Below are 27,224 nucleotides of genomic sequence, written 5' to 3'. Positions count from 1 at the left end.
TGTGTTTGTGGAGAGTATACTAAAGAGCTCATCTTTGTGCCTAAACCTCAGGTTTTTAGCTGAGCTAGTGAATCAGTTCCAACTTTAAGTTATGTAAGACTAATAGGACTGTCTCAGGTTTCACCTCCTGACGTTTTGCCCCTCTTTCTGAGTTAAATAATTAAATCTTTCTTAAAGGAAGAACTTAAGTCTTCAAGAATACGTTTTGAAATGAAAGAAACCTGAGCCTCCAAAGGAAGAGAAAAAAAATGATACTTCGGCAGCTACTGATTTAAGGAATTATTTTGTAAATTATTTTTTAAAGAAAGGAGGAAAAGATTGTCCAAGTTCTGTGTGCTGCATAATATCTATACTTTATTCTACGTGTAGGATGAGAACTGAATAGTATGTTAACTTTTCTGTTTAACACCAGATCCTCATTTACCTTTGGAGCAGACCCTTCCCCCCTCCCCCCAAGCTGAAGTTAGGGTGCCTAAAATACTTCGTAGATTACTCGCAATCCTTTTTTTTTTTTTTTTTTTTTTGAGACAGATTTTTGCTCTTGTCACCCAGGCTGGAGTGCAGTGGCGCTATCTCAGCTCACTGCAACCTCTGCCTCCCGGGTTCAAGTGATTCTCCTGCCTCAGCCTCCGAAGTAGCTGGTATTACAGGCACACGCCACCATGCCTGGCTAATTTTGTATTTTTAGTAGAGACAGGGTTTCACCATGTTGGCCAGGTGGTCTCGAACTCCTGACCTCAGTTGATCCGCCTGCATTAACCTCCCAAAGTGCTGGGATTACAGGCGTGAGCCACTGCACCTGGCCCTCATAATTCTTTAAAATGAATATTCATAGAACTCATTTTTCCAGCACTTGAATTCAGACATCAGTTTACTACTAAGTAGTGCCTTAACTCAACCAGCTTTTACATTTTCGCCATTTTATGTTCTTGGGCAACAGGTCTAAACTAATCAGACAACAGGTTTGCTCACAGTACATACTCTGCAAATGCACTTTCTTTGATAAAACACTCAAAGGGGACTCCCATTTTTTGTTTTACTTATTTGAAAAATACTGATTTCATGCCCAGTGCTTTCCACGGCTGTACTAAAACTCTCAAAATAGGTTATTTTGAGATAACTAAGAATAGATCAATAGTGACTGTTTCATGAATTGAGATGACATGTTAATATTTGGTTTTTTTTTGAGATGGAGCCTCACTCATGCCCAGGGTAGAGTGCAGTGCCGCAACCTCAGCTCACTGCAACGTCTGCCTCCTGGGTTCAAGCGATTCTCGTGTCTTAGCCTCCTGAGTAGCTGGGATTACAGGCACGTGCCACCATGCCCAGCTTATTTTTATATTCTTCATAGATACTGGGTTTCACCACGTTGGCCAGGGTGGTCTTGAACGCCTGACCTCAAGTGATCCACCCTCCTCGGCCTCCCAAAGTGCTGGGATTACAGGCATAAGCCACCACACCTGGCCATGAAATTTATTCTTCAGAAAAACTTATCTTTGAATGGTAGATATGGCTTATTTCTACCATTTTCACTTTTTTCCCCCTTCTGCTTTATTAGCTAAAATAACACGCAGGCTGTGAGACCACTACTTTAGATATAGATGTAATTATTGCTTATTATACCACTTAATCTAGTTATAGCAGATACTGTCAGATCTTACCATGTCATTGAATTGTTTTAGGAATTAACTATTTAAAGCTTTGGTTTGGACAGATAGTAGGTTTTAATTGAGCATCTATTATGTGCCAGGCACTGTGAGGGATACGGTTCCAAAGAAAACCCACAGCGCGACCAAATAGTTCTTGTATGAAATTTGCAGTGTCTGTAGTCCCAGCTACTCAGGATGCTGAGGCACGAGGGTTGCTTGAATCCAGGAGTTTGAGGTTGCAGTGCTGTGATTATGCCACTGCACTCCAGCCTGGGCATCAAAGCAAGACCCTGTCTCTTAAAAAAAAAAGAATCCCTTCAGGCAAGGAGTTTCGTTCTTGTTGCCCAGGCTGGAGTACAATGGTGGGATCTTGGCTCACCACAACCTCTCCCTCCTGGGTTCAAGTGATTCTCCTGCCGCAGCTTCCCGAGTAGCTGGGACTACAGGGATGCGCCACTACACCTGGCTAATTTTTAGTTTTTAGTAGAGACAGGGTTTCTCCATGTTGGTCAGGCTGGTCTTGAACTCCCAACCTCAGGTGATCCACCCATCTCGGCCTCCCAAAGTGCTGGGATTACAGGCATGAGCCACCGCGCCCGGCCAGGTTTGTTTTTTTTTTTTAAATGTCTGGGGATGATAATGGTACCTATTATTGTTTTGAGAATTGAGGTAATTATATAAATCACTTAGCACCCTGTCCCTGGCTCTTACTAAGCACCCAGTACTTAGCAGAGAGGGTGTTTAGTGGGGAAGAGGAAACTATTTAGACAACACTGCAATTTGCTATAGTGCTATGGAGTCTTAGGAAGGTGATGAGAAATTATTTTCTTTAATGTGATGGCATATATAGAAGAAATTTTTTTTTTTTTTTTTTTTTGAGACGGAGTCTGGCTCTGTCACCCAGGCTGGAGTGCAGTGGTGCGATCTCAGCTCACTGCAACCTATACCTTCTGGATTCAAGGGATTCTCCTACCTCAGCTTCTCAAGTAGCTGGGATTACAGGCATTCATCACCATGCCCGGCTAATTTTTGTATTTTTAGTGGAGACAGGGTTTCACCATGTTGGCCAGGCTGGTCTGAAACTCCTGAACTCAGGTGATGCACTTGCCTTGGCCTCCCAAAGTGCTAGGATTACGGGCATGAGCCACTGTGCTTGGCCAGACGAAATTTTTAAAATTGAAACTGATGTAGTTGATAACTTTGTCTAAATTGGCAGTTTACCTGGGAGGTCGAAAATTGGGGTAATTATGTGCTTTGGATGACTTTCGCTTTGTGGTGACTGTTGCATTCTGCATTGTCCATTATGGGAGGCTCATTAAAAGTTGGAAGAAATAGGCCAGGCATGGTGGCTCATGCCTGTAATCCAGCACTTGGGGAGGCTGAGGCAGACGGATCACGAGGTTAGGAGATTGAGATCATCCTGGCTAACACGGTGAAACCCCATCTCTACGAAAAATACAAAAAATTAGCTGGGCGTGGTGGCACGTGCCTGTAATCCCAGCTACTCGGGAAGGCTGAGGCAGGAGAATTGCTTGAACCCGGGAGGCGGAGGTTGCAGTGAGCTGAGATCGCGCCACTGCAATCCAGCCTGGGTGACAATGCGAGACTCTGTCTCAAAAAAAAGAAAAAAAAAAGTTGGAAGAAATAATAAACACTTGAAACTTTATGATTATTCAAATGATACATGTTCATTTTAGAATATCTGCAAAATGTAGGCAGGTGGAAATCTAAGTGACACTTTTTAATGCTAAGCTCATGGAATATCTTATTGTATAATACTTAAATCTGCATGTTGAAGGGTGACAGGTTTGGCACAAAGCAGAGTTTCATAATCTTTTCCAAATCATCTTCTCAGTAATGTAGCAGTTGGATATTGCCTTGTTGGATGCTGGCCCTATGTATTATCCTTCATCCTTTTCGGAAGTCAAGCTCTTCAAATTAGATGGCAGATAGTAGAATGGTTTTTTTTTTTTTGAGTCGGAGTCTTGCCCTGTCTCCCAGGCTGGAGTGCAGTGGCGCAATCTCGGCTCACTGCAACCTCTCCCTCCTGGGTTCATGTGATTCTTCTGCCTCAGCTTCCCAAGTAGCTGGGATTACAGGCATGAGCCACCATGCCCGGATGCCTGGCTAATTTTTTGTATTTTTAGTAGAAACAGGGTTTCACCATTTGGCCACGCTGGTCATGAACTCCTGACCTCAGGTGATCTGCCCGCCTCGGCCTCCCAAAGTGCTAGGATTACAAGTGTGAGCCACGGTGCCCAGCCTAGAATGGTTATTAATCCCTCTGTTGATTCAAGGCACCACTGAGCAAGCAGATCTACCCATATAGTGGTTACGTAGAAGGGATAGTGAGTGGACTCTTGTGATTTGGATGGCCCTATTTGGTTTGAGGCTTTGGGGTACTGGTGACATGCTAGTGGTTGACATAGTAGTCTATTTCCAGTCTCACTGAAGTTTACTTACTAGTGGTAGTAGTTGTCTACTTGTAGTCTCACTTTTAATTTAAACTTAGTGCATCTTTTTTTTTTTTTTGAGATGGAGTCTCACTCTGTCACTCAGGCTGGAGTGCAATGGTGTGATCTCGGCTCACTGCAACCTCTGCCTCCTGGGTTCAAGCAATTCTCTTGTCTCAGCCTCCTGAGTAGCTGGGATTATAGGCACACACCACCACGCCCAGCTACTGTTTTGTATTTTAGTAGAAACGCGGTTTCACCATGTTGCACAAGCTTGTCTCGAACTCCTGAGCTTAGGCAATCCACCCGCCTCGGCCTCCCAAAGTGTTAGGATTACAGGCATGAGCCACTGCACCCGGCCTAGTGCATCTTTTTGAGCACCTGTTCTATCATGATTTGTTTTAGTGAAGGGCATAGTGGTAAAGGGGGAGAAAATGACACAAACTGGTAAGGATTTGTTATTTCTTCTTTCTAGGAACTTTTACATTGGATAGAGAGGGTGACAGTGCACTTTGAAAATAGTTGAGATAGATGATTTTATAAGTTTCAATGGCAAAAGAATGATGACATTTGACCTTAAAATTAGGGGTGGATAGATAAGAAAAGGGTTTTTTTGATTGGTTTTATTTTTTTTGTGGGGATGAGGATGGAATAAAAAGCAGATAATTTTGAACGAGCTTTGCATTTTCCAAATGCTGAGGAAACTGATTTTGTTGGATTAGAGAGTTCTTTGAAGAGTAGCCAAGGGTGAACATCTATCTATTCTGTGTGATGTTCTTGTTTGTGCCTTATCTTCGTAATTAATTTTCACACTCCGGAAGACAGGAATGTTTTCCTACTATCTTGTATAAAGTAGTTGTTGAATAAATGAAGCTGACTAGATAGTGTGGTGCCAGGTTGTGAAGTGCCTTGCTTACCAAGCTAAGGATGTGGACCCTTGGGTTATGGAAGGCCTACTAGAGTTCTGAGCAGAGCACCGACATACCAAACCCCTGTTTAAGAAAGAGTGGGCCGGGTGTGGTGGCTCACACTTGTAATCCTAGCACTTTGGGAGGCCGAGATGGGTGGATCATCTGAGGTCAGGAGTTTGAGACCAGCCTGGCCAACATGGTGAAACCCCACCTCTACTAAAAATACAAAAATTAGCCAAGTGTGGTGGCATGAACCTGAAATCCCAGTTACTTGTGAGGCTGAGGCAGGATAATAACTTGAACCCAGGAAGCGGAGGTTGCAGTGAGCAGAGATCCCATCTTTGCACTCCAGCCTGGGCAACAGAGGGAGACTCCATCTCAAAAAAAAACAAAAAAAGAAAAAGAAAAAAGAAAAGAGTGATACAATAGTGATACAATAGCAGTATGTAGAGTTGCCTGGAGCAAGGAAAAATGGGTAACAGCTTAAATAACACTTTTGTACTAACTATATACTGGGCCCTGTTCTAAATGCTTTACTTGTTAACTTATTTAATCCTCAAGTAACTCTTTGAGGTGCTTGTTTTTTTCCACATTAACCTGTGAGGAAATTGAGGCACAGAGAGATCTTGGTCAAGTTCACATAGCTATTAAATGGTAGAATTGAGATTTAAACTCAAGCTCATAACCACTGTGCTATTCTAAAGGCTTTATAACACTTTAGATATGATGTGATTTTGTGAGGGCATAGACCAGGTTAACAGTAGGAATGGAAATGATTAAATGCCAGAAAATGAAAAAAGATAAGAGTATTAAATTAACTTGCACGTTAGGACTTCAGCAAAGAGCAAGGTCCTATGTGAACTGAAGATTTTAGGGAAAGTTTAATGGATGAAACAGTTTCATGGATGAAATCCAATTTAAACTAGACCTTAGGACTTTTAAAAAGAGGAAGAATGGCCAGGAACAGTGGCAAATGCCTGTAATGTCAGCTACTTGGGAGGCTGAGTCTGGAAGATTGCTTGAGGCCAGGAGTTTGAGGCTGTAGTATGCCAAAATTGCACCTGTGAAAATCCACTGCATTCCAGCCTGTGCATCATAGCAATAATTTGTCTCTAAAACACAAAAAGTTCAAAAACTTATATTTGCCAGGGGTGCATCAGGTCTGTAGCCCCACCTACTTGGGAGGATGAGACAGGAGGATCACTTAGGCCAGGAGTTCAAGGCTGTAGTGCACTATGATTGCTCTAGCCTGGGTGACATAGTGAGACCCATCTTAAAAAAAAAAAAAAAGTGGGGTTAAGAGATAGATTGTAGTTAGGGTCAGTCAGGGAAAGGAGTTTTGGGTGGGAGGAAGAAGCAGGGATGATACGGCATGTTCTAAGGACATTGCAAGGAAGTCATTGTGAAGAGCCTGCTGAATTTGACAACCAAGATTGTTTCTTCTTTTTTCCTCCATACATCTAAACATGACCACAAAGATCCTAGCCTCAGCTTTTGGGAGAATGGCAGGTCATATATTCTTTTACTTTTTATTTGTTTGTATGTTTGTTTTAACAGATACTTAAGTTTTTTGTTGACAGAAGTATAAAGGTCATTAAGGGGTGCTGGTGTTTGTGAGAAAGTCTTTTACTTGACAAGTTGTATTTAAGACACATAATGTGAACATATATAGGAAGCCAGATTATATATTTAAAGCACATGTTCATTTCCTCCTATATTATTTTTCATAATAGTGGGAAATTGATAAAATATTTTATCTGTGATTTCGAATTGTTAAAAATATCGATGGTGTATATACTTAAAGCATTTTTTTTCCCACTTAGTTCTTTGACATTACTCCTTAGGTGAAATACAGTGGTGGGATCTCGGCTCACTGTAAGCTCCGCCTCCCGGATTCATGCCATTCTCCTGCCTCAGCCTCCTGGGTAGCTGGGACTACAGGCACCTGCTACCACGCCTGGCTAATTTTTTTTTTTTTTTGTATTTTTCGTAGAGACGGGGTTTCACCATGTTAGCCAGGATGGTCTCGATCTCCTGACCTCGTGATCCGCCTGCCTCAGCCTCCAAAGTGCTGGGATTACAGGCGTGAGCCACCACACCCAGCCTACCTGTCTGGTTTTCTTAAGTGATATTTCTGCTAGAGCTTAGTATTTATTCTTTTTGGTAAGTAGGGAAGAGAATGTCATTTAAAGTTAAGTGAAAAGACTGTGAGGTTAACTCTTAATATATGTCAGTTACTTCATAGTTACTTGAATCAAGACAAATGGTGGCATTTATTAGCGGCTGAAATGTTCTAAGTTTACAGTCCAGACTCTTTCCTCTTCTCGGGTACATGCTTCTCTTACTGACACTATGTAGGTAGATAAATAGTTACACCTTTCCTTAAAAATCTTTGATGTTGCCTCATTAATTTTTAGCATTAAAATCTATATCTTATTTTCTTTTTTCCAGCTCTCTTTTATTACTGTTTTTTTCTTCACCCCAAACTTTGTGTACTAGCTGTATGACAGTGTTCACTGTTTCTAGAACAAGTGCCTTTTTTTGCTGTTTTGTCTTCTAGTATGACCTCTTCTCGTCATCCCTTCAGGCTCAGTTCCAATGTGAAACCTTCCCTGACTCCCTTTAACTGAAGAATTAATTGCTTCTTCCTCTATACTTCCATTTAACTTTGTGTATGATTTATTTTTTTTAATTTATTTTTATTTTTATTTTTGAGACAGGGTCCCTCTCTGTCACCCAGGCTAGTGTGTAGTGGTGCGATCTTGGCTTACTGCAACCTCCACCTCATGGGTTCAAGCAATTCTCCTGCCTCAGCCTCCCAAGTAGCTGGGATGACAGGCACCCACCACCATACCTGGCTAATTTTTGTATTTTTAGTAGAGGTGGGATTTCACCATGTTGCCCAGGCTGATCTCGAACTCCTGGCTTCAAGCAATCCACCTGCCTCAGCCTCCCAAAGTGCCGGGATTACAGGTGTGAGCCACTGCACCTGGCCTGTATATAATTTCATTATAGGACATAAACAACAAAATAACTATGATGCAAATGTACTACTGTCCCATCAGATGTGAACTCTTGAGAACAAGAGAATAGGCACTATATTCATGTTTGAATGAGGGAAATGTGAACAATGGAGCGGTTTGTATTTCTGCAAACCTGTGCAGTGTTAAAGGGCAGAAAGTCATTCAAGTTCGTTCTCAATTTGAGATCATGGACTCAATTATCAATATGTAGTCTTTGTATAAGTCATTATTTATTGAGAGCTTGCAGTTTGCAAAACATTTTGCTAAGTGTTTTTGGATCCAAAAACGTAGATCCAAATCTTGTGATTGGCAATATTAAATTATATATATGAACTATTACAATTTCACACAAAATAATTTTAAAAGGTTTTAGAATAATCAGAGTGCTTTCTTGTTTCATTTGGTCTATATAACACTCTTAGAAGGTAAGTAAAACAGCTGCAGTCTGGCTCCCTTTTGTCCAAAAAGAGTTTGATGTTTAGAGGTTATTTGTACAAGATCATCTAGTAGTAACTATGGGAGTTTTTTCCCCCCTGAAATAAAAGCCAACTATTAGACATTTATTCTGAACTATCCTCTTAGGGACTGAGCAATTATTATGAAAATCTGTCTTTTGCTCTCTTGAAAGGTAATCTAAGCTATTGCTTTTTGATATATAACCAAAACTTGTCATATTACAGACTTTCAAAGACTGAAATAACTCAAGTTAATTATTTCTCTGAGTCAGCTAACATTTTTAAAAACTTACCTCTACTACTCCTAGCAATAAAATATTTTTTCTTGGGCTTGCATTCAGGCAAACTGATTTGGCTTTGGGTATATATGAAAATGAGTGAAACAGCCTTGGAAAATCTTGTTTGGCCATGTACGTTTTTCATACTTTGTAAGAGAGTAGCTGACAAATATAAAGAAAAGAAGGAAAGCTTGTACAGGCACTTGAAAATATGGACATGTTTGGTGGTTAGTACTGTATCTTTTGTCAAATATACAATTTGGGTTGGATTTTAAATTTAAGCACATAGAAACTGTGTGTTAAGATTTTCTCAATATTTTCAGGCTTACAGTTTTATTTATATATAAGTACTGACTTATTCTAGCTGAGCCAATCAGAAATGATTTTCCAACATAGACTTTCAAGCTTTTCTTATTTTTTACTTATACAAATAACAGGAATACATTCTCATAAAAAGTCAAGCAGGCCAGGTGTGGTGGCTCACACCTGTAATCCTAGCACTTTGGGAGGCTGAGGCAGGAGGATTGCTTGAGGCCAGGAGTTCAAGTTCAGCCTGGGCAACTGTTTATATGAAATGTGTGGAATAGGTAAATTCATAGAAACAAAGATTGGTGGTTTCTAGAGGCTGAGGGTAATTAGGAATGTGATGGTTAATTTTTATTTTATTTTATTTATTTATTTATTTATTTTTTATTATTATACTTTAGGTTTTAGGGTACATGTGCACAATGTGCAGGTTTGTTACATATGTATCCATGTGCCATGTTGTTTTGCTGCACCCATTAGTGATGGTTAATTTTATGTCAGTGTGGCTAGGCTGTGGTATCAGTTTTTCACTTGACCAACTTTTGGTCAAACACCAGCCTGATATTCCTGTGAAAGTATTTCTTAGATGCGACTAACATTTATACCATTCAACTTTGAGTAAAGCATATTACCCTCCATAATGTGGGTGGGCCTCTCTAATCAGTTGAAGGCCTTAAAAAAAAAAGACTGAGGTCCCCCTGAAGTTAGGAATTTTGCCCTCACAAAGCTGTTGGACTCAAGGCTACACAACAGCTCTTCCCTGAATCCCTAGTCTAATGATATGCCCCACCAATTTCATACTTGCCAGCACCCCCCACCCCAGTTGCGGGAGCCAATTCCATTAGATAAATCTCTCTATATAAATATACATGCAATCAGTTCGTTTTTCTAGACCCTTGACTAATATAGGATATGACTGCCAAATTGGTATGAGTTTCTTTTTGGGATGATGAAAATGTAAAATTGATTGTGGCGATGGTTGCACAACTCTGAATTGTATACTTAAATTGGCAATTGTATGGTGTTTGAATTATATCTCCAAAAAGGATTTTTATTTTATTTTATTTTATTTTATTATTTTTTTTGAGACGGAGTTTCGCTCTGTTGCCTAGGCTGGAGTGCAGTGGCACGATCTCGGCTCACTATAAGCTCTGCCTCCTGGGTTCACGCCATTCTCCTGCCTCAGCCTCCTGAGTAGCTGGGACTACAGGCGCCTGTCACCACGCCTGGCCAGTTTTTGTATTTTTAGTAGAGATGGGGTTTCACCGTGTTAGCCAGGATGGTCTTGATCTCTTGACCTCGTGATCCACCCGCCTTGGCCTCCCAAAGTGCTGGGATTACAGGCGTGAGCCACCGCACCTGGCTGGATTTTTTTTTTTAAGACACATGGTCTCACCATGTTGCCCGGCTGGTCTCAAACTCCTGGGCTCAAGCAACCCTCCCACCTCAGGCCCCCAAAGTGTTAGGATTACAGGGTGAGCTACCACACCTAGGCCCAAAAAGGAATGTTAGATGAAGTAATAGCTTAGTGAAAGCAGCTTGGGATATAGGAAGTAGAAGACAGTGAGTGAGTATTCAAGGTAGGTAGGATTAACAGAGCAGCTTTTGAAGTACCATATAGTTGGATTTTTCTCTCTGCTTCCTTATTGTGAATGTCTTACTCTTGGTTGGACCTTTGTTTTAACAAATGTAGTATATAGATAGTAAGTTTCCAATCTTGAAATATTTGTTTCTAGTCACAATTTTGGTGTTATTGAGAAGTTGTAATGCCAGAGTATTAATGTAAGAATTGAGAGAAATGGTTAAGATATAGTTTAAAAGTCTCAATCTGCACCTCAATCGGTTCAGCATAAGATTGATTTTACTTACCAAGGAATCTTTGATGTATGCAGGCACATACATAGAAGCAGTAAAGTATTGTTAGAATGAACTGTACTAGTTTGATTAAAAGAAAGTATTCATTTAAATTGTAGCTGAACTCAAACTGGGGCCATTATGCATTCTTAGTCTTTAGTATGTGAGTGTCTCATTCTTGCAGTGCGGTGTGGTGTCCAGTATATAGTCCTGGAAAAATATAATTACGATACAAATAAGTCAAACAATAGTAGCATCTGTGAATCATTGTTTCCAGGGAGCTAAGAGAGTGATGTATTCCTTCCCCCAGGATTGGGGGCAGAAAATGTGGGAGGAAAGAAGAGGGCTTCACAGAAAAAGCTGTTTTTAAGCCACTGTTTGAAGAGTGAGTAGGGCTTTGCTAGCTGGATAAAAAAGAGCAATGCATTCTAGCTGGAAGCATATGTTTAAGGCAGAAAAGCCTGAAAGAGAATGATGTATTCTGGGAATGCAAACCCAGAAGTTGACAAAATTGGGGGGAAGAAAATAGAGCTGCTGTCAGTTCTTTGGGGGTAGTCGAGCACTGCAGGCAGATGCCTTAAGGGAGGCAGTGTAGTTAAAGATTTTGGAGTTGGACTACTGGTGTTGGAATCCTGGCTCCATTGCTTGCCAGATATGTGATCTTGGGGAGTCTCTGTGTTTTCAGTTTTCCTCATATGTAAAAGGAGGCTAATAATGGTATTTACTTCATGGGACTTTTGTAAACATTTAATGGGAATTGTAAAGCACTTAGCAGAATACCTGGCACAGGATAGGCAGTCAATAGCTTGTGGCTATTAGAATTTTTCTTTCTTTTTTGGTTGGTGTGTTTGTATAGTAATACCAGTTGAATATCCCTTATCAAAAATGCCTGAGATCAGAAGTTTTTTGGATTCCAGATTTTTTAGGATTTTGGAATATTTGCATTATACTTACACTTACCAGTTGAACATTCCTAATTCAAAAATCTGTAATCAATTTGCTCCAAAATTCAGAACTTTTTGAGTACTGACATGGTACTCAAAGGAAATGCTCATTGGAACATTTCAGATTTCAGATTTCAAATTTTCAGATTTGGGTTGCTCAACCTGTATTACTTATGCAAATTCCTCTCCTGTATGCTGCTGCTGCTCCTCCCTCTCCTCTCCCCTCTTCTCCTCTCCTCCCTTCTCTTTCTCCTCCTCCTCCTTTGAGAGAGAGAGAGAGAGAGAGAGAGAGAGAGAGACTTACTCTGTCACCCAAGCTGGAGTGCAGTGGTGGATCACAGCTCACTACAGCCTCAACCCAACCCTGCCCAGGCTCAAGCAATCCCCCCTCCTCAGCCTCCCAAGTATCTGGGACCACAGGTGTGTGCCACCATGCCTAGCTAACTGTAAAATTTTTTATAGAGATGGAATCTCCCCATGTTGCCCAGGCTGGTCTCAAACTCCTGGGCTCAAGTAATCCCCCTGCCTTGCCTTCCCAAAGTGTTGGGATTACAGGCATGAGCCACTGCACCTGGCCTTTTTCTTCTTTTTTTTCAGATGCGGTCTTGTTCTGTTGCCCAGGCTGGAGTACGGTGCAGTCACAGCTAATTGCAACCTTGAACTTTGGGCTCAAATGATCCCCCCACCTTGGCCTCCCAGACTGCCGGGATTATAGGCATGACCCACTGTACCTGGCCTTATTTTCTGTAAATGTGCTTTTTCATTGTTGAAAAAATTTTCTTCTTTGAATATATCTTTTGAGTTCCTTAAACTAAATTCTTTTTTGAATGTATGAAACTTTTTTGAATATGTTAAAGAAATCATCTGTTAATTAATGCGTGTTATCCACTTCTACTAAGTTTGTACAGTTTCCCTGTTAAAGCAATAAAATCAGTAGCATACTTAAGGTCTGCCTTACTTGAAGATTCGAAATTAAAGGAGTTGGGTAAGTTACAAGAATCTAGTCAGTCAGTTAGGAAAAATATAAAAGAACCTATAATGCTCTATCAGGCACCATAGAACATGGTGAAATTACGATATTACTTCAGTCTTCAAGGAGCTTCTCGTTTAATTGGAAAGCTAAAGCTAACTCCCATAAAGAATTAAGGAAGAATTAAGAGCACTATGTGATCAAGATTGAGAAGGCTTGTTTGTCATGTAAGGGGGACTTGAATTGGACCCTGAAGATTTAGGGTAGAGAATAGCAGGTGTCCTTGGTGTATATGTCCTTGGTGTATGAAGGTCTGCATTGAAAGGCGTTCCCCAGAGGAACAGTCAGGAGGCAGTTGAGTCTGGAAGAACAGTTTATCAGTTGAGGTTTTAGTTATATTCCACAGACATTGTTGATAGCTGATTTAAGAAGAATAGCAGTATGTTGAAAGGGGATTGGATTGTTTTCAGAATCCTCGAAAGGCTGGGATCCAGTTTGGAAACCGATGCTGGAGTCACAGCCAAAATCGTGCCACAGAAGTGGCGTTGTGCAGATATGGCTGCTGCATTTCTTGAGCACTTATACCTCAGCTTATAATGTTGACATTTGATATTGGATGATGCCTTTGGCACTGTTGTTATTGCTGCTTCTGGAAAGTGCGTGCTGATGCTTCTGCTCTGCCACCAGATAAATCTACCATCATGTTTCTTTTTTTTATTTTTTATTTTTTTTTGAGATGGAGTTTCACTCTTGTTGCCCAGGCTGGAGTGCAGTGGCACGATCTCGGCTCACCGCAACCTTTGCCGCCCGGGTTCAATCGATTCTCAGCCTCCCAAGTAGCTGGGATTACAGGCATGCGCCACCACGCCTGGCTAATTTTGTATTTTTAGTAGAGACAGGGTTTCTCCATGTTGGTCAGGCTGGTCTTGAACTCTGACCTTAGGTCATCCGCCCGCCTCGGCCTCCCAAAGTGCTGGGATTACAGGTGTGAGCCACCACGCCCAGCCTACCATCATGTTTGTTTGTGGCGCTAACTCCTGATGTAAAGTGCTAAGCTCGTATGTTTGGTTGAGCCTAGGTACATGACCATGACTTAGCCTCAGGAAGCTATAAACGACAGCATGTGTCATTTCAGCTTTTAGTGGGGGCATAGGCTTTGCCTCCCACCACGTTGGATAATTATCCAGTAATAGCCAGGGGGTTGAGATGCCAGCATCCAAGAAAATGACCAGTGTTCCCTCCAAGTAGAGTTTGTATTTTAAGGAGCCCTATTACTGGATTACCACCAGATGGTTTGGATTAAATGACAGAGTTGAACCTGAGTTAGTCTGCATTTCAGGTAGGTGGTGGAGATAAGTAAGTCCTCAACATCAGTGTCATCAATAGGTTCTTGGAAACTGTGAGACTAAGCCACATCATGTGCTATATGCTGTAGGAACTTAATTCTTATTTATATTAATTAGCCTATGGTAAAATTGGTAAAATTGGTTTCTTTATACAATATGTCATTTTACTTAAAATCACAGTTTCCAAAAACCTATCCATGACTATGTTAAGTGAGGACTTTCCGTACAGGGTTGATGGGACCATAGGGCAAAACCTTTAGGAAATCAAGGCATAAACTTTGGGGACTAAGAATCTTGGAGTTGCAACTGTGGGGAAAGCAATGCCTCCACTTAATTCATCTTGATTACCCAATAACTAAACTAGTATGTCCTAAGGTGGGTTATGAAACACCTGTCTGCTTTGGCATTCTGACTTCATATTAGAGTGATTGTAAAATGATAAAGATTAGTTTCGTAGGTATAGTGAGCAGACAAGATTTGAAGATTCCAAAATATTAATATAATTTATTTTCTTTTATTTTTAAAAACTACCTACATATTAGAAAATAGGATGTTTCTTATTTTCAAGATTATTTTTCTCTTGGCATATTAAAAGACTGCACTTGTGTGCATTTTTAAGGTGTTTTTTTGTTTATCATTTAAAATTCTGCAGTAAGCTCATTTAAATACTATTTCTGATATTGCCAGAAGTATAGATTTAATACTTTGAATAAAACAATGAAAGAAGTTAAAAGGATTATGATGAAAATATTGTATGTAATTGTCCAAGCGAAAGGTAGGTATTAAATGATAGAAACTACTTCAGAACTTCAGTATGAAATATATTTTAAAACATAACACCTATGTAGTAGTACTAGTCTTACCATTTTAAACTGATACTCTAAACTGAGGTTTATTTATAATTGCCAGTTGTGTGGACGCAGAGTTTTAAGATGAGCAGCGGTTAAGTTTATTGGTTTTAATAGTTTTTTTTACCCACTTCCCAGATTTGAGAACGTATTAAAATTTTATCCTTTATTTTAGCTGCAGCTATTTTGAAAGCTGATATAAAAATAGGTAAACTTTTTGAATGATGTGTGAAAAATTATTAAAAAGTACTTCAAGCATTAGGTGTTAGTATTTTTATGAAAATTAGTTGTTATTGATGTCTCCTTTCACTAATCTTTATTGTTATTGCTTTGTCATAGTGGTATGTAGTCTTAGGTGCACAAGGGAAATTACAGACTTTAATAGACAATTATTATTATTATTACTACTACTACTACTATTGAGACAAAGTCTTACGCTGTCATCCAGGCTGGAGTGCAGTGGCATGATCTTGGCTCACTGCAACCTCTGCTTCCTGGGTTCAGGCAATTCTCCTGCCTCAGCCTCCCAAGTAGCGGGGATTACAGGCATGCATCACCACACCTGGCTAATTTTTGTATTTTTAGTAGACTGGGGTTTCATCATGTTGGCCAGGCTGGTCTTGAACTCCTGACCTCGTGATCCACCCACCTCGGCCTCCCAAAATGCTAGGATTACAGGTGTGAGCCACTGCGCCCGGCCAATAGACAATTATTTTTAACATGGCTGCCTTGTTGTAGGTCTGATGATTGTGTTTCGTATATTTAAGCATTAATATGTATTCATATATATACTTAAATGCAAAGTTAAACATTTTGTATATAAAAATGTTTGCTCCTGATATTTAAGTCCTGCTGCCAAAATATTATTCCCCAAACCAAATATTTGGAGTTTTGGTATCTGAATGTTGGGATTGGATAAGAAAACTTTATATTTTTCAAGTTCAGCCACTTTAAAAATACTTGTGGCTGGGCCAGGCATAGTGGCTTACGCCTGTAATTCCAACACTTTGGAAGGCTGAGGCAGGAGGATTACTTGAGCCCAGGAATTCAAGACCAGCCTGAGCAACAAAGTGAAACCCTGTTGGTAAAAAAAAAAAAAACAGAGCTGGGTATGGTGGTGTATGCCTGTAGTCCCGGCTGCTTGAGGGAGGCTGAGTGCAGAAGATAGCTTGAGCCTGGGAGTTGGGGGCTGCAGTGAGCTATGATCACGCCACTGCACTCCAGCCTGGGAGACAGAACAAGACCCTATCTCAAAAAAATTATTATTATGATTATTGTTGAGACGGAGTGTCGTTCTTGTTCCCCAGGCTGGAGTGTAGTGGTGCAGTCTTGGCTCACTGCAACCTCTGCCTCCCGGGTTCAAGTGATCTCTTGCCTGAGCCTCCCAAGTAGCTGGGACTACAGGCGCCCACCACCACACCTGACTACTTTTTGTATTTTTAGTAGAGATGGCGTTTTACCGTGTTGGCCAGGCTGGTCTCAAACTCCTGACCTCAGGTGATCCAACCGCCTCGGCCTCCCAAAGTGTTGGGATTATAGGTGTGAGCCACCACACTGGGCCAATTTTTTTTAATAATTAAAAAAAATTAAATAGATTTGTGGAAAAGGATACTGATTCTCCCTTCTGGAATCAATGCCATAGTTTCAGTTTTATGACTATGTGCTACTTTGGTAATAGTAGCAGTTAGTTGTTATTCCACTCACTTAAGCTTTCTTTACTTTTGAACTTTGAATTTTCTGGTTGTCTTTGGAGTTGGTTGGGCTGTGTAAATCTTAGTTATTAAGTGTTGTAGGCACAGAAAATGTAAATTTATATAATGTTTATATATTTAACATTGTTACCTTCATTATATTTCCCATTTCTGTTGCTTTCACATTAGAGTTTTCTACTAATTCAGACTTTGTTGTTCTTATCTGTTGGCTGTTTTAAGTGTGGATATGTTTTGGGCAAGTTCTGTGGATTTTTGTTTTATTCTAAATCAGAATTGAGTGATAGATCAAATAAGTGATAGTTTAATGCTTTCTTTGTGAAATTTTACCAATTTTCACAATTCTCCCTGATTTGTCCCTTCTCTCTCTCTTTTTTTTTTTTTTTTTTTTTTTTGAGATGGAGTTTCGCTTTTGTTGCCTAGGCTGGAGTGCAGTGGCGCAATCTTGGGTCACTGCAACATCCACCTCCCAGGTTCAAGTGATTCTCCAGCCTCAGCCTCCCAAATAGCTGGGATTACAGGTGGGTGCCACCACTCCCGGCTAATTTTTTGTATTTAGTAGAGACAGGGTTTCACCATGTTGGTCAGGCTGTCTTGAACTCCTGACCTCAGGTGATCCACCTGCCTCAGCCTCCCAAAGTGCTGGGATTACAGGTGTGAGCCACTGTGTCCGGCCTGATTTGTTTATTCTCTTAGTATTTTGAACTTTGATCATGTTTAACACTTCACTTAACCCTTAATTATATATTGTTCTGGGTAAATTATTTTATCATTATGGCCCTAATTAGCTTAAAATCTCCTTAAAAGTAACTGTAATAGACTATGCTACCTTGTGGCCCTACAGTATAGGTATAGTGCCTATCGTGTAGTAGATGGTTAAAAAAAATTATTGCCAACACAATACCTTTCTCCAAAGAAATTATGGAAGTACTAGCGTAAGAAATTTGACTTTTTTAAAAAAAAAACCTCTTAGAAGAAGATATAGGATAACATCCTTATGACCTTGAATTCAGGGAGGCTATAAGTAATTTACAGAAAGCATACATTGAGGGAAAAGATTAATACATTCAAATAAATTAAAAATTAATTTTATTCATTGGAAGATAGAATAGCCAGGCGCAGTGGCACTTGCTTTGTAGTCCCAGCTACTTGGGCTAAGACGGGAGGATTGCTTGAGCCCAGGAGTTTGAGGCTGTAATGTGCTTTGATGGTGCCTGTGAATCACCACTGTACTCCAGCCTAGGCAGCTTAAAAAAAAAAATAAGAAAAGTTCAGAAGAAAAAAATTGGCAAATATATTTGTAAAACATATCACTTGCAAAAGGTTAGTATTCAGAAAATAGAAATAAGTTGTTTAAATAAAAGACAACCCAACAGAAAAGAAACAGTCAAAAGACACACATAAGAATTTCACCGAAGAAATAAGATGCAGCAATAAACAGATGCTCAACTTTCAACATAAGTAAGGAACTGTAAACTTAAGCCATGAGATGCCATTTCTACTCAATTAAAAACTTGGATAATATCAAGTGTGAGTGATACTGTAGAGCAGTAGCAACTCTCATACGTTGTTGTTGATATGATGAATTTCATTGACTGGTTTTTGAATGTTAAGCCAAGTTTGCATTCCTGAGATAAACTACACTTGGTTGTGATGTATTATCCCTTTTATATATTGCTGGATTTCATTTGCTTATATTTTGTTAAGGATTTTTGTATCTCTGTTCATGAAGTATTCGTCTTAAATGCTTGTGAGAATTTACCAAAGGAAGCCATCTGGGCCTATTTATGTTCCGTGGAAAGTTGTAAACTATAAGTTTAATTTCTTTAATAGAAACAGAGCTTTTCTAGTCATCTATTTTTTCTTGAGTTAACTTTGATATTTTGTATCTTTCAGGAAATTTGTCTGTTTCATCTACGTTCTTGACTTTATTATAAGATTTTATAATAAAATTTTATTATAAAATTATTCATAATAGTACCTTGTTATACTCTGTAGAATCTGTAGTGCTGTGTCATCACCTGTCTTATTCTCAATATTGGTAATTTCTGCCTTTTTTTTTTTTTTTCCATTACACTTTGGCTAGAGATTTATCAACATTATTGTTCTTCTTAAAGAATCAGGGGTTTTTTTGGTAGATTTTTTTCTATTATTTTTTTGTTTTCTATTTCATGAATTTCTGTTCTTTATTATTTCCTTATTTCTGCTTGTTTTGTGTTTAATTTCCTCCTCTTTTTCTAGTTTCTCTTTTCTTTCTTTCTTTTTTCTTTTTTTTTTTTTTTTTGAGACCAGGCCTTGCTGTGTTGTCATTCAGGCTGGAGTGTGAGTGTGGTGGTGCAATCATAGCTCACCACAGCCTCAAACTCTTGGGCTCAAGCAATCTTCCCATCCTCAGCCTCCTGAGTAGCTAGGACTACAGGTGCATTGCCACCATGCCTGGCTAATTTTAAAATTTGTGGTAGAGATAGGGTCTCTGTATGTTGCCCAGGCTGTCTAGTTTCTCAAAGTAGAATCTTAGGTAATTGAGTTAAGGCCTTCTTCTCTTCTAATAAATCATGTAATGTTATAACCATTTTGACAAACAGTGTGACATAGTTACAATGCTAAATTTCTGTATATCTATTGACCCAGCAGTTCTTCTCCTAGGTATATACTCTAGGAAATTTTTTTTATATGTTTGCCAGGAGACATGTTCAAGCATGTTTATAGTAGGATTTTTCATAATAGCAAACATCCAAATGTTCATTGACAGGAATATATAAATACTTCTGTTAAATTACACCATGGGATATTGTACAGTATTGAACGGGAATGAACAATAGCTGCATATATCAATGCAGATCAATCTCAGAAATGTTGAATAAAAAGAGCAAGGTGCAAAAGAATACTTACACTGTGATGCCATTTAAGATAAAATTTGAAAAATCAGTTGGGTGCAGTGGCTCACACTTGTATTCTCAGCATTTTGGGAGGCTGAGGCAAGTGGATTGCTTGAGCCCAGGAGTTCAAGACCAGCCTGGGCAACATGGCGAAACTCCATCTCTACAAAATATACAAAAAATTAGCCAAGTATGCTGATGTGTGCCTGTTGTCCCAGCTACTCAGGAGGCTGAGGTGGGAGGATTGCTTGAGCCCAGGAAGTTGAGGCTGCAGTGGATTGAGATTGCTGCACTGCACTCCAGCCTGGGCAACAGAGTGAGACCCTGTTTCAAAAAATAATAATAAAAATAAAAATGAAAAATCACCATACGTACTGATATATCTGTTTTGTTATATATATAGTAATAGAATGATAAACATATCCTTGTGGGGGAGGCAGAGTTAATACAAAAATAGCTAAATTTATATATTACATGCTGCAAGATGTTTTAACTACTTTATAAATGAATACTTATTTGATTCTCATAATCAAGTACTTCTGTGATGCAGGCACTATTTTTATTCTCATTTATAAATAAAGAAGCAGAAAAACCTTAACTTCCTAAAGTTATACCACTAATAAGTGGTAGACCTTATCATCAAATCCAAGCAAGTCTGGCTTGAGTCTGTGCTCTGAATGATTAAGCCATAGTGCTTGCCATGATGGAAGGGGCAGGGAGTTTCTCAAGCCGGCAGTTGGGTACATAGACTTTTTTGTTATTGTTTCATTCATATTTATGTGCTTATATTTATTTTTATATTTAACTTAATTAAAATTTTAAAAGAGAAATAAAGTTAAGCCACCTGAGAAGGAATGTAAGAACATAACCTCCCTAACTATATTTACATTCTAAATGGAATTTTAGGACATCAACACTATTAATGTTCCCCCTTTTTTTTTCACACTGCCCTGCCCCTCCCTTCTTTTTTTTTTTTTTTTTTTTTTTGGAGACAGAGTCTTGGTCTGTTGCCCATGCTGGAGTGCAGTGGCATGATCACTGCTCACTGCAGCCTCGACCTCCTGGGCTCAAGCCATCTGCCCACCTTGGTCTCCCAAGTAGCTGGAACTACAGGTGCTCATCACCACACCCAGCTAATTTGTGTGTTTTGTAGAAACAAGGTCTCGCCAGGTTGCCCAGGCTGGTCTCCAACTCCTGGGCCCAAGCGATCTGCCTGCCTTGGCCTCCCAAAGTGCCAGGTTTACAGGCACGAACCACCATGCCCAGCCTCAACACTATTAATTTTCTATAACGTATTTCCTAGATAATACTAATAAAGCACGAAATATTAAAAACTTGGATAGGTGAGGTGTTATTAATCTTATATATCTTGACCTGGGTGGTAGTTACAAGGGTGTGTTCATCTGGTGGTGATTCATCAAGCTATACACTTTTGATTTGTTCAATTCTTTATAGGTATTTCAACTTAAATAATTTTTTTTTTTTTTTGAGACAGGGTCTTGCTTTGTTGCACAGGCTAGAACTCAGTGGCACTATCTCTGCTCACTGCAGCCTTGATTTCTTGGGCTCAAGTGATTTTCCCACCTAGGCCTTCCTCGTGACTGGGACTGTAGGTGCGCACCACCATGCTTGGCTAACTTTTAATTCTTTTTTTTTTTTTTTTTTTTTTTTCTTTTAGAGACAGGGTCTCGCTATATTGCCCAGGCTGGTCTTGAACTCCTGAGCTCAAGTGATCTACCCGCCTCGGACTCCCAAAGTACTGGGATTACAGGCGTGAGCCACCTTGCCCAGTAAAATTATTTAAACGTAGAATAAGATATATATATACACATATATATACCTATGTACACACATATATATACATATATATACACACACATATATATGCACATATATATAAAATAATAAGATATAAAAAATAGAATAAAAAATAAAAATAAATTAGCGAGGCGTGGTGGTACATGCCTGTAGCCCCAGCTGCTTGAGCCCAGGAGTTTGAGACTATAGTGAGCTATGATTGCACCACTGCATTCCAGCCTGGGCAACAGAGTGAGACCCCATCTCAAAAAAAAGGACTAAAAATATTAGATAAGATTTTCTGAAATTCCAAAGGTTTCTTATTGCAGCTACATTATGTATGTATTTGTTGGGATGATTAAAGGGGTATAAAATAGGTTATAAAATGAATGGCTGGCTTTTTGAGATGTTACTTCATTGAAAAGGCTGTAAAAAGAATAAGGAAGCTGTTTATATACGGATATGGGACATTTTCTAAGATATAAATTATTAGGTTAATAAAAGAACAAACAGGAGACAGCACCATGTGTATAATAATCTACCTTTCTTGTAAAGGAGAGAAAAATAAGAATCTATGTTTGTTATTTGTTTATGCCTAAAGAAACTCTGAAGGAGGCATAAGAAATTAGTAGCTGCGGTTACCTGGGAGTGTAGTGGGGGTGGAGACCGTGTTGATATGAAATAGGGATGGCAGGAAGTCTTCTCACTGTATTTACCATTTTAGTTCTTTTTAAACCATGTAACTATACAACCTATTCTAAGTAAATAAATATTGACTGATTTTTTTTTTTTTTTTTTTTTTTTTTTTGAGATGGAGTTTCACTCTGTCGTCCAGGCTGGAGTGCAGTGGAGCAATTTCAGCTCACTGCAACCTCTGCCTCCTAGGTTCAAGCAATTCTCCTTCCTCAGCCTCCCAAGTAGCTGGGATTATAGGCATGCAGCACCATACCCGGCTAATTTTTGTGTTTTTACTAGAGGCGGGGTTTCACCATGTTGGCCAGGCTGGTCTCGAATTCCTGACCTCAAGTGACTGCCCACGTCAGCCTTCCAAAGTGTTGGAATTACAGGTGTGAGCTATGATTTTTAAAAGAAAGCATGTTTAGCATATCTCTGTTAGGTAAATTCAGATTTATGCTCTTTTATTTTGGGACTTACATTTGATTATTTGTTGGATATAGGATATTTCCATTTTTATGAGATTTGGTTATATAATCTCTTGAAATAGAGAAATATTGGGGATACTATATCATTATAAGGGCTTATGTTCAAAGAGGACTTTTTCAGTTAAATTCCCCATATCTTTCCAGCATCTCCCCTTTTCCAGGACCATTCTAATTCTTTTTAAAATTACTTTTTGCTCTTTTGGATGTTGTGCATTTATAGGCAGAAGTTTCCTTTTAATGAGATGTTAATAATATGACCTTATATTTAAACAGTTTTAGAATTAAAAAGGTGTTTTGTTACTGTGACTGAGCTTTCTGATATCATTTAGTTAAAAAGTAGGAAAAACCAATGTTTGGGTGGCCAAACTTTCCTTTTATTCTTTGTTGAGACAGGGTCTCACTCTGTCACCTAGGCTGGAGTGTAGCGGCATGATCTGGGCTCACTACAACTTCTGCCTCCTGGGCTCAAGCGATCCTCACACCTCATCCTCCCAAGTAGCTGGGACTACAGGTGTGCACCACCATGCCTGGCTAATTTTTTTGGTTTTTTGTAAAGATGGATTTCGACATATTGTCCAGGCTGGTCTCAAACTCCTGAGCTCAAGCAATCTGTCCACCTTGGCCTCCCAAAGTGCTGGGATTGTAGGCATGAGCCATTATGCCCAGCCATGAATGGATTTTTGTCATTATCTTAGGAGTGGGTTAGTATTGTGTAAGTGGGCTTGTTATAAAAGTGAGCTTGGCCCCCTCTTGCTCTCTCCCTGTCTCATGCTCTCCTGCCTTTCCACGTTCTGCCATGGGGTGCTGCAACAAGAAGGCCCTCACTAGATGATGGCACCTTGATACGGAACTTCTTAGCTCCCAGAACTGTTGAGAAATAAATTTCTTTTCTTTATAAATTAGCCAATCTGTGATATTGTGGTATAGCAACACAAAATGGACTAAGACAGAAAATTGCTACCAAGAAGTGGGGGTGTTGCTGTAACAAACACCTGAAAATGTTAAAGCAGCTTTGGAACTGGGTAATGGGTAGAGAAGAATTTGGAGGAGCAAGCTAGAAAAAGCCAGTTGTGGTAAATGGAGCATTAATGGTGATTCTGGTGAGAGCTCCGAAGAAGGGGAGACATGTATCAAAAAATCTGAAAACCTTAGAGATTACTTAAGTATTCAAGAGCAAAATATTGGTAGAAATAGGGATAGTAAAGGCCATTCTGATGAGCTCTCAGATGGAAGAGAGAAATATCTTACTGGAAACAGGAGTAAAGGTCATCTTTGTTATGAAGTGGGAGAGAACATGACTGTTCTGTGTCCTTGCCCTAGGTCTTTATGGAAGGCAGAAATTTAAGAGTGATGAGCTAGGATATCTGGTGGAAGAAATTTTTAAACAAAATATTGAAGGAGCTACATGGCTATTTGTAACTGCATACAGTAAGATGCGAGAGGAGAAAAATGACTTAAAGGTGGATTTATAATTAAAAGAGAAACAAAGGAAAGATTTGGAAAATTTGCAGTCTGGCTATGTAAAGAGTGAAAAGGCATGTTTAAGAGAGCAAGCCAAGGGTGTGGCCAAGTAACTGTTTGCTAAGGAGATCAGTATGGATAGGAGGGAGCCAAGTACTTATGATCAAGAAAATAGGAGAATGACTCTGAAGCCATTTCAGAGATCTTCGAGGCTATCCCTGTCATCACAGGCGCAGACCTCTAGGAAGACAGAACAATTTCGAGTCTGGTCCAGGGCACCGTTTGGCACCTTTCATGGGCTTGATGCCTAGGGCTGCCCCTGTCTCTGTTCCCTGCATTCTGTTGCAACACTGTCCCAGCTGTGGCTCAAGTGGGCCCAGGTGTTGCTGAACCTGCTGCTCTGAAAGGTACAAGCCATAAACTTCGGTGGTGTACACTTGGTGATAATTCTGTCACCAAATTCAAGAACTGTGGGGCCATGGCAGCCTCCACCTAGATTTCAAAGGATGTCATGGATAGGCTGGGGGCCCAGACAGAGATGTGTAGGAGAGGCAGAGCCACTACTGAAAGTTCCCACTATAGCAGTGCCTAGTGAAGCTGTGGGAATGAAGCAGCCCCCAAGACCACAGAACTATAAGGCCACCAGCATATAACTGCACCCTGGGAAGGCTGCAGGCATAAGACTCCAACCTGTGAGAGCTGCTGGGTGGACTGAGTCTAGGGAAGCTATAGAGGTAGGGCTGCCTGAGGCCTTTGTGAGCCCAACCCTTTCCCCAGTGGGCCCAGCCTCTGTCCTAGTGTGCCCAGGATTTTGGACATGGCATCAAAGGAGATTCTTCTCCAGCTTTAAGACTTACTGTTGTTTTTCTTGGGACCAGTTATCCCTCTTTTCCTCATCCCTACTGGAATGAGAATGTCTGTCCTATGCCTGTGCCTTGTGTTTTGGAAAGTTGATAACTTGTTTTAACAGGCTCACACTTGGAGGGAATTTACTTCAGGATGAATCATGCCTTGAGTCTCACCTATATCTGATTTAAATGAGGCTGTAGACTTTTGAGTTGATATTGGAATGAGTTAAGACTTTAAGATATTGGGTTGGAATCTTTGCATTTTGCATTGTGAGAAGGATATGAATTTTGGGGTGCTAGGATGGAATGTTAAGGTTTGCATGTGTCTGCCATGGTTCATGTGTTGGAAACTTAATCCCCAATGCAACAGCATTGGGAGGTAGGGCCTAATAAGAGGTGATCATTAGGTCATGGATTAATGTTGTTATATTGGGAGTGGGTTTGTTATAGAAGTGAGTTCTGTCCTGTCTTGCTCTCCCCTTCTCTTGTGCTCTCTTACCCTTCTGCCTTCTGCCACGGTATGTGGTATGATGCAGCAAGAAGGCCCTCACCAGATGCTGGCAACTTGATGTTGAACTTCTCAGCCTTCAGAACTGTGATACATATATATATATATATATATATATTTTTTTTTTTTTAAATAAAGTATTCAGTCTATGGTAATCTGTTTATAGCAATACAAAACAAACAAGTATTTCAGCTATAGAATAAAATGTTTGCAAGATTTAGCAAACATAAACGTTTACTTGGTTTTAGAGAATTTGAGGTACATTACTTAATCTACATAAAATTTAAAACTCAAATATGTTGTAATAGGTTAGGGATTACACCAGTCATAATGATGCCATAGTTCCCTTACACCCTGAGAGAATGAGCCTAACAAATAGGATTTTCTGAGCAGTTGAAAATTTATACCTTTTCTGCCCAAATCAGTTTTAGACAGAAAGTTAAACATTTCCTGTCATCTTAAATAGAACAAAGGGCATAACCTTTTCTTAGTGACCTAGTTGCATTTACTAATATAATTATGCATTTAAGGGGATTAGAGGTTATAAAGTTTGTGCCCCAGGGCTAAATGACTAAATTAGCATGATTTAAAGCTTCCTGATATATGAATTTTGTAATGTTTTGATTCTTCTGGGTTTTATTTTCTGTGTCAGCTATTCCTATAGAAACTAAATAGCAACATATATGTAAATACAGATCTCTGAGGAAGCATGTGAATTTTACACTACATGACCTTGCCTATCTGCTTCTGCTACCACACTTCTCTTTTTTCCTTCTTGGTTAACAAGTGAATACCACATAAAGTGGTATTATTGAAGTCTTTGGTAAATATATTCCTGAAACCTTTTAGAAAAATGTTAAGAGATTTTATATAAAGACCAGGTCACAAATGGCTATGAAATCTCTTCACCTGTTCTTTACCCTATGTTATTTTTGTATAACATTTTCGTGTTAACTATGTAGCTACATTTATTGGAAAATATAAGTACCTTTATAGTTATTTCAGCAAACATTTATCAGTCTTCTACTACTAAGTAAAAGAATCCCTTTTACTACTACTTTTCTAGGTGACAGAGATGAAAAAACGGGTGTCTGAATTTTTGAAACCTAAAGTCCATTTGAATAAGACAGAATAAAAAACTATTAAATATAGTATAATATTTTAGTAGCAGTGTATACCTGGTGTTAAATGATATTATAGAGGAGGATCATCTAATTCAGCATATCAGTTTGATAATGCTAGCTATACTGTGGTAATAACTCGAAAACCACAGTGCCTTATAACAGCAAAGATTTATTTCTTGCTCATGTTACGTGTTTAGGTAGATGGCAGCTCTGTCCATGGTTGTTCTCCTTTCAGGGGTTCAGGCTGAAGGAGCAGCTCCTATCTGGGAAATGTATGTTCTGGTGGTTGAAGGAAAAGAGCTATCCAGAACAGAACCATGGAATTATAGTTAAAAAAGGGGAACATGTTATTCAAGAAACACACTTTATTGGCCAAAGCAAGTCACGTGGCCATGCATAATGCAATTGGTTAGGGAAGTATAATTAATACTCATATAGGAGAAGCAGTAGAATAATGGAGTACAGTAATACATTCTGCTACACTCAGCTTCATTCCCAACTTCCCAAGTGAAAATTATATAGTTTTTTTTTTTTTCAGACAGAGTCTTGCTCTGTTGCCCAGGCTGGAGTGCAGTGGCACGATCTTGGTTCACTACAACCTCCGCCTCCCAGGTTCAAACGATTCTTCTGCCTCAGTCTCCTGAGTAGCTGGTATTACAGGTGCCCACCACCTTTCCCAGCTAGTCTTTGTGTATATA

The 27,224-nt window shown here is 39.5% G+C and overlaps 1 protein-coding gene across 16 annotated transcripts in view; it reads left to right on the top strand.

Annotated features, from left to right (window-relative positions):
- The window catches only part of SLMAP (sarcolemma associated protein), a 177,024-nt gene that overhangs the window by 1,524 nt on the left and 148,276 nt on the right, over nucleotides 1-27,224 (top strand). The gene's annotated exons all lie outside the window — the stretch shown is intronic.

The sequence above is a fragment of the Nomascus leucogenys genome, chromosome 4 (assembly GCF_006542625.1).
Source record: "Nomascus leucogenys isolate Asia chromosome 4, Asia_NLE_v1, whole genome shotgun sequence".
Lineage (NCBI taxonomy): Eukaryota > Metazoa > Chordata > Mammalia > Primates > Hylobatidae > Nomascus > Nomascus leucogenys.
Note: the sequence above shows the minus strand (reverse complement) of the source record. Positions and strands in the feature narration are given on the sequence as shown.